The following is an 8970-nucleotide window of genomic DNA, read 5'->3' on the forward strand; positions in this document are numbered from 1 at the left end:
GTAAAACACTTGTTAAGTGCATTTTCCGCCTTATAAAACATCTGAACTATGCCTTGGATGAATCACTGTTTACCAACTAGCTCTTATCCCCCTAAAAAAAAAGAAAAAAAGAAAGGAAGGAAGAAGAAGAAAGAAAGAGGAATAAAACACCTGTGCTTGGGAAAAGTGTTTAATAGCATAACATAAAATGTTGAATCACTACAGCAGTTCTAGATACATTTGCTGATGATTGTTTTCGACCTAAGACCAAAGTTTTACAAGGTGACTGCTGCTTTGACCAACCATCTAGTCAGACGACAGCATGACACAGAATAAGCAGTTGGCTGTGACACTGCAAGTGCCCATAAACATATACCACATGTACCATATAAACGATACCACATTAACAGGTACAGTATTATAGTAGGTGCCACTTTTTTTTTTAATGTTGTCAGCACTGTGGCTAAGGGGGATTTCTTGCTTCAGTTTTGAAGACGTGAGTGATTGGTGTGTCTGAGCCTGCATATACTGTACTTTTTCTGTTTATATTTTACTGTCAGACCCAGTTTGCAATTAATATTTTATTAGACCAACTTGCACAATGTGACATAACATTTAGCTGAAAATTTGCCAATATTCCCCAGTTAGTTTTTTGGCTCCTCAATTCAGCAAATGCTGCACGATTATTAACTTAGTGATGACCTTTTAATAATTAACGTTTAGTAATCTACTTTTATTTATTAGATGTTATGTTCCAGTTGGTAATGAGCTATTAGCAGTTTGAATATGACATTAAAGCTGCGAAGTACAACATTTTTCACAGTTCTTATCAAAATATGCTCTTCATCCGGAGAGATGCAGTTGAAGCCTTCGGTGACACGAACTCAAGCATATTACTTATGCAATTACAGCAGTGCAAAGATATTCATTTTGTGTGAGACTTGCCCTACTGACAAATCAGACAAAAGCAACAATTTCTGCTTAGTTGGCAGTTTTGTAAGCTTCAGATCTGGGCACATCAACAAGGACCATTTCAGTTACATAGTCTCTTAAGTTGCACTCTGGAATTTTAAGTTGTTACTATAGATGTAGCTGTAGTATGTGCCATCAGCCATTTCCGACCTCTTAATGATGCAGCTGAATTGACTTTATCTACTAATGCTTTTGATGATATTTTTAGACCTAACCTTCTGATTGCAGCCCTGTCCGATCTGGCTCCCAAATCATTATGCATTATTCACAGATCTGTGTGAAAACAGTGTTGTTCATGCTGGATCACCGCAAAAATATTTAACACATTTCAGTTGTGTTTCTTGTTTCATACCTTCATTTTTGTCTGCATCTGATCCTGGATTTGCTACAATACTATTTTGCCGCAGCAATTTTACATTCTGTGTGAATGAGTTCTATCAAATATTGGCTGCCTTCTTCAAACACAGGCTTTGGTTGTCACAGTCAGGGAAAAACTTCATAAATGTCTTATGTGGCTATCAAATGGCTGTAAGTCTTCCAAATCATTAACTACTGAATGTACAGAATATGAATATTTTCAAATGTACAAAGCAAAATGTGTGAATAAACTAAAGTTACATTTTCCAGGTTGTCATCTGCTTTTTGTTTGTGTGTGTGGTGAATTTAAAACCATTTTTAAAAAATAGCATCCCGTAGTCCTTTGAGCAAGGACTACTTGAGGAAAAACTCCCTTTCAATTGAAGAAACCTCTGGCAGCAGGCTCAGGGTAGAAAATTATGGGACATCTAGTTCCTTATGTCTTTGGGCATTTTTTAAAGTTTTACTATTTTGTTTAGACTTGTTTTATAGGTAAATAATTTGTAGTCATCTGCATACAAATAGGAATTTAACGCGTATTTCCTACTAATGGTGCCTGCAAAGCAGTGAAAAGCGTTGGTCATAACATGGAACTCCATAAATATATTCCACGAATTGAAATATGTAGCAGATAAGATTTAAAGCACCATGCTTTACTGTACAGATGGTACTGGCCAGGTAGTGAGTGGTGCCTGGTTTTTTCCAGACATGACATCTGGCATATAGGCCACAGACAATCTTGGTTTCATCAGACAACAGAATTTTGTTTCTCGAAGTCTTTGAGAGTCCTTCTGGTGGGCTGTCATGTGCCTTTTACTGAGGAGTGGTTTCTGTCTGGCCATTCTATCATACAGGCCTGATTGGTGGAGTGCTGCAGAGATGGTTGTTCGTCTGCAAGGTTCCCCCCTCTACATAGAGAAACACTGGAGCTCTTTCATAGAGACCATTGGGTTCTTGGTCATCTGACTAATGCCCTTCTCTCTCTATCGCTCAGCTTGGCTGGCCAGCCGGCCCACTCTAGGAAGAGCAAACTTCCAAACATCCATTTATGGATGATGGAGTCCACTGTGCTCATTGGGACCTTCAATTCTGCAGAATTTTTTCTGTGCCCTTCCCCCGATCTGTGCCTCGATTACAATCCTGTCTCGGAGGTCGACAGTCATTTCCTTGGACTTCATGGCTTGGTTTGTGCTCTAACGTGCTCTGTTAGCTGTGGGACCTTATATACACAGGTGTATACCTTTCCAAATCATGTCCAATAAACTAAATTTCCGACAAGTGGATTCCAATCAAGTTGCAGAAACAAATCAGTGGATCATCAGTGGAAACAGGATCCACCAGAGCTCAAGTTTGAGTGTCATGGCAAAGGCAATGAATGTACATTTGATTTCTTTCATTTTTCATTCTTAATAAACTTGCAAAGACTTCCAGCAAAGCTCTTTCACATTGTCATGGGTTTGATTACAGCAACCATTCAAACCTGTGGTATAAAGCAGGTAAATAAAGACGGACTGATCAGAGTGAACATGGATGGGTCTTAAGGGTAAAACGTCTTTGAGCAGTAAAGTCGGTAAGTATGGGTCTGTAAGGCATGTGGAAGGTATAGAAGCAATTGTTGAAGTTAGTTCATCGAGATCTGTAGGGAAGAAGCAGTCTAAATAATTAACCTGAAAATATTATTTTCAAAAATATGTTAAGATAACAATTCTTAAAATTCTGAATAAGGGTTGGGGGGAGTGTTTACAATAACAAATACAACAAATTTTTGAGTTTTCCTGTTTGGGTGTGAGAATTAACTCAAATTTGTAGAGTTACTAAAGTTGATCAATTAGCCTTAGTGGAAGATTGGTGCTACTTCTCCACCTTGGCCTGTTCTTCAAGGAACATGACAGTTAGTATGACTTGAGTGGTTGACTCATTTGAAATACTCCTGCTACAACGAAGTTTTAATAGAATAAACAAATCAAACTGAAGGTCACTCGTCAAGTCATTTACTGATAGAGATTTAGATGAGAGAGATTTGATATTTAATAAACCACATTCAATCATTTTTGATTTTTGTTCTGTTAGAGAAGTAGTCTTCATATTAGGTTCTAATGAATAAGTCCTCTTGGGTTGATTTTAGATGGTTGTCAGGGAGCAGACACAGTCTCTATAGGGTTTTTGCCCTCCTGCTCATGTGAGAGGACTGTTCCAAGGCCACCATGGCTTGCATGCACTGCTACAGTAAGGAGGAGACTGGAATTGGACAAGGCCAACACTAAGGAGGACATAAGCCTTATCTTAAGCTTACTGAAAGCTGGCTTCACTCTGGGGAGGTCCTCAAAAGCCAACGTCTCTGTCAATACACTTAAACCGCCGAACTATGCAAAGAAGGGAATTATGGGTAACTGTAGGTCACAAAGGCTCGCATGTACACATCTGCTACATCTCAACAATGCATTGTGCGAGATGTGTGTCGATCAAGCTGACTGGGTAATGTCAGGAGTCGGGATCGGAACGAGACTAGAACTGAAAAGAAGAAAAGTAAAACAGGAAAGGTAACTTTTCATACCTGTCTAAATGTTCACACTGATATATAATATTTATATATGTTGTTTAATTTACTCTATCATCTTGTCATTTTTTCCAAAAAGGAAAATAAAAACAAAAAAATGTTTTAACCTGCTTTCTATGGCTTTAGTTTAGGTCTAAACGTACGTTCATTCCTTTCAAACTTAATGCTGACTTACCTGTAAATTAAAATATTCTTCTGCTTCTATTTGAAAAATTCCAGATGAAGTCACCCGGAGGAGTTATCATTAGGAGTTCAGATGATGATATCTGGAGGAATTCTGAAAAAGCCTGTTGACCCTAATTACAAACTCCATAGTGTGAGCAATAAGATAACATAATCTGAAATAAAGATTCCTCCAAGTGATGTCATCTGGAGGCATTTCAGCTAGAAATACACAGATATTTTAATGTAGGGAAGTCAGAGTTAACTTTTATAGTATTCATTTACATGTACTTGTCAAACTAGACTCAAAGGAAGCACGTTCGATATCAGTGAAGCCATCTTTTATCATGCGATACAAACTATTTGGTTAATGAAAACTGAAATTTACTGCTCCTGTTTATGGTTATAGGTTTATTCAATAACAACAAAGAACAGGACATTGTAGTTCACTGTGTCTAACACACCCTCATCTGAGCCAATGGGAACTCCAGAGGCTTCACACATTTTCTCGTCATGGTAATTTTGTGCTCTTTACTTCTGTGAAATTCACTTCAGTCGAGCATCCTGTCAAAGAACCATTCTTGGAGCGGGTGTTGAAAAAGTTCATCAGGTCCCTTTTTATCCCTAAAATCCTATTTAGCTTAACAAACACTGAGTGTTGTGAATTGTAGAACAAGTACATTTAATATTTTCATTTTTCTGTACATTTTCAGTATTTTTGTTTCTTCATTTTCAGCATATTCTTCTTCTTTTCCTTTCGACTGTTCCCCACAGCAAATTGTGCATTTTCAGCATATTGATGTTTTTTAAATGTGACACTGCCTCTTTTGGACATGTATTTCTACCATGCAGGTATAGAAGGAACACGTGTGAACATATCCAAGCGTAGGTACGCATCGACATTTACGTGTTTCGTCTGAGAAGTATAATTCGGCCTCAGTCCCTCAGTGTAACCTTCTGGCACAGATGCTTCAATCCTGCCAGGTCAGCCAGGATTTTGTGAAGGCAGCCAGCTGAGCAAATCCCTCAATGAAATGTGTAGTAACTGACAAACCCAAGGTAAGATGGGGGATCATGCCTCTGTCTAATAGGGACATCATCAAGCAAGGTTGTGTTACTAGTTTAGTACAATCAAGGTCACAGAAATGGAAAAGACACTCATACAACATTGTCCTCATTTTGTCCTGGTCCAGCTCTTTCAGGGCCAGCACCAGGCTCATGTGTCCCATTAGAAACCCCTTTGGGCGGTTCCACACATACACTGTACCATCCTTAATGATAACCCTGGCTGAGGAAAAGTACACAGGCTACAGATAGTAATGATTTTCATCAAGGGCTTCAATTAGTCAAAAACCAGATTATTATTGAGATGCTGAGAACATGTAGCAGTTAATGCAACTGCACCACCAGATATCTGCATGGGATGTCTTCTTCTACTCCTGGCCAAGTCGGTTTTAATAGGTGCTTAAGTCTGGGCTTTCTGTCAATGCCTGTTCTCATGGAAACATTTCTGCTGCACTATGGGAAGGTCAAAAAGATCAGTAACATATTGACTAAACAACTGATGGCTAAACAACATTAATACCTGGCATCCCTGGAATGTCTGAGGGGAGCCCCACAATAATTAGGTTCCTTTTTGTGTAGGGGCCTTTGCAGCATGTAACTGCAACCAACAGCAAGAGCTGGGTGTACTCTGAGAATGGTGTGGAAAGAAACTCAAGCCATAGTTGACACCATAAACCTTGTGTCTTCTTCTTCTTCTTCTTTTCCTTTCAGGAGTCGCCACAGCGAATCATGTGCCTCCATCTAACTCTGTCCTCTGCATCCTCCTCACTCACACCAACCATCTTCATCTCCTCCCTCACTACATCCATAAATCTCCTCTTTGCTCTTCCTCTAGACCTCCTGCCTGGCAGCTCCAACCTCAGCATCCTTCTAACGATATATTCACAATTTCTCCTCTGAACATGTCCAAACCACCTCAATCTGGCCTCTGACTTTATCTCAAAAACATCTAACATGAGCTGTCCCTCTGATGTCCTCATTCCTGATCCTGTCCATCCTCGTCACTCGCAAAGAGAACCTCAACATCTTAAGCTCTGCTACCTCCAGCTCTGCCTCCTGTCTTTTCTTCAGTGCCACTGTCTCTAAGCTGAACAACATCTCTGGTCTCACCACCGTCTTAAACACCTTTCCTTTCATTCTTGCTGATACTCTTTTGTCACACAACAACACCTGACACCATAAACCTTGTGTCTAAAAGACATTTAATAGGCACAACCAAAGTCACAAAGGGCAAAATGCTACAAGACTGGGGCCTTGTGCAGCCGAGCGTATGTCACCCTGTCCTGTACACCAGTACAGTCTAATGCAATCCAATACAGCACCTCCACCATAAATTCTACTTTTACAATGTCTCTCTCTCAGAAAGGTGATAATTCAACCTTGTTTTTTATTAAGGTCATAATGGGTAGTAGAGTTGCACTGGAGTTCATTATAAGAAGAGGTGCTTCTAATGTTATGGCCATCTAATTCATTTTAAATAGGGGGGCCAAAGCATTAGAACCATCTACTCTCACAATGTCAAGTATTCCTGTATCAAAATGTTCAGATGAGATGAAGATATAAAGAACCTTCCATGTCTGCCCATGTGTACTTCATTGACAGCTTACTTTCATCACTTTTGTTTCTCTCGTTGTGCACTTATTAACTGAGCTGAACACCCTAACAGAGTGGTCTCTCTCAAAGTCTGCTGCCTGTTGATCATGCTGAACAGGCATCTGAATAGTATCAGTGATGTAGACCACACCACAAAAACTAGGGTGACAAATCCATTGGTGTTAGTCTTTCAACTTTCTTTATCCAAGCAGTTATGAACAGTTATGCTCCAAGTGCAACCGAACCATAGATTATCATCAATTTCACAAGTGTTTAACATAAGCAAATAAAAGCACCACCAGATAAACTATACAACACCATAACAACAAAAACAGGTAAACCAAGAACAAACATGCACAGTATCCATTTACACTGAAAACTTTATCTTCTAAGAAAATATAGAACTACAATTATCGATTTGAATTTTAACTAATATGGTTTTAATCGTGGAACCAACTGGCAGCGGATGTAGACTTGCAGCAGCTGCTGGAATACTTGCAGGGTGGTTATACTGTAGTTGTTTGAACATTTAGGTTACAAAACACGGCAAAGTTGACCATTGTGTAGCATCTTCTTTAAACAACTTTCTGTAAACATCTGGGAAGTGAGGAGACAACTTGCTGGAGTTTAAGTAGAGGAATGTCCCATTCTTTTCTGATGCAGGATTCCAGCTTCTGAACAGTTCTCTGCCTTTGTTGTTGTTTTAGGGTCTGGACTGCAGGCAGGCCGGTTCAGCACCCGGACTCTTCTCCTATGAAGCCATGCTGTTGTGATGGATTCAGTATGTGGTTTAGCATTGTCTGAAATATGTGAAGCCTTCCCTGAAAGAGACATCTGGATGGGAGCATATGTTGCTCTAAAACCTCTATGTACTTTTCAGCACTGATGGTGCCTTTCCAGATGTGTAAGCTGCCAAGCCATAGGCACTCAGATTCCTCCTGATTCTCTAAATCTTTTGATGATATTATATACTTCAAAGTCATTGCAATTTTACGTTAGGGAAAATTTTTCTGAAATTGTTAAACAATTTTTAGACACAGTTTGTCACAGATTGGTGAACCTCTTTACATTTGAGAGGCTCTGTCTCTCTGAAATGCCCTTTTTATACCACGTAATTTTAATGACCTGTTGCCAATTAACCTAATTAGTTGTCAAATGTTTTGATTTTTGATTTGTAGCAAATACTTTCTCAGTCTTAAGTTGCCCCTGTTCAAACTTTTTTGAGATGTGTTGCTGCCATCAAATTCAAAATGAGGTACATCCGATATGTTATTTATGTTCTATTGTGAATAAAATATGGTTTGATAAGATTTGCAAATCATTGCATTCTGTTTTTATTCACATTTTCACATCCCCACCGGAGGTCAGTGGATGGGTGCTGCCTTTCCTTTGTGAGTATGACTGTACTCTGGCAGTTTGTAAATTATAAGATCTTGCAATGAGCCAGTTGGATTTGTCTGTACTTAGTGTCTGCTGTTAGACCTTTGGCAGCACATGAGTTACATTTGCTTATTAAGCTGAGCTGAAGGTGAATGAGCATCAGTCTGGCTGGATCTGTATTTTGCATTGTGGAGAAACATTTACCACAAAGTGTGTACTGTAGTATATGATCAGGCTGTATTTGCCTTTATTTGTATTCCTCATGGCATAGTTCTGTCATTGAAAGTGATGGGGAATTATACAAATGCAGACTATGTACCAGCATCAGAATTAAAAGGAAAACATAAGCAGTCAAGCTGACCAATCACAGCCTCCATACTGTATCATTTTACAAAAGGCATTTCCCTCTTCTCTCTTTTACTCTGCCCACAGCTGTTGTAAAAGAGATGGTTTCTGCTTTCACCTCCATTTGTTCAACTCAGCAGGACTCACTCAAACCCTGCACTGAGCTGAGGTGACCTAATAGTGGCTGGGATATACTTCTGTCTTACTTTACCAAACATAGGATGCTATCATTGAACAGAGAACTGGTAGAGTTACATGATAAAACAATGCCATTCCTCGGTGGAACAGCAAGCCCTCAGACAGTAGGAACAATAGCAGCTTTGTCAGAAGTTTGTACAGCTCTATGTGCTGTTTAAACACATCCAAATATTTCTTCCTTTTTTGCAGTATCACCATAGTGTCCCACACAGATCAAATATGGCACATATCACTTATGTCATAAATTTGTGCTGCAAATCAAGTGAATTTAGTACATGATTTGGTTGCTTAAGATTCTTGTCCTGTAATGTGAGAAAGGGAGCTCCCTTCTTCAGGCCACATCAGAAAATAAAACCTATGAA

The sequence above is a fragment of the Channa argus genome, chromosome 2 (genome assembly GCF_033026475.1).
Source record: "Channa argus isolate prfri chromosome 2, Channa argus male v1.0, whole genome shotgun sequence".
Classification (NCBI taxonomy): Eukaryota; Metazoa; Chordata; class Actinopteri; order Anabantiformes; family Channidae; genus Channa; species Channa argus.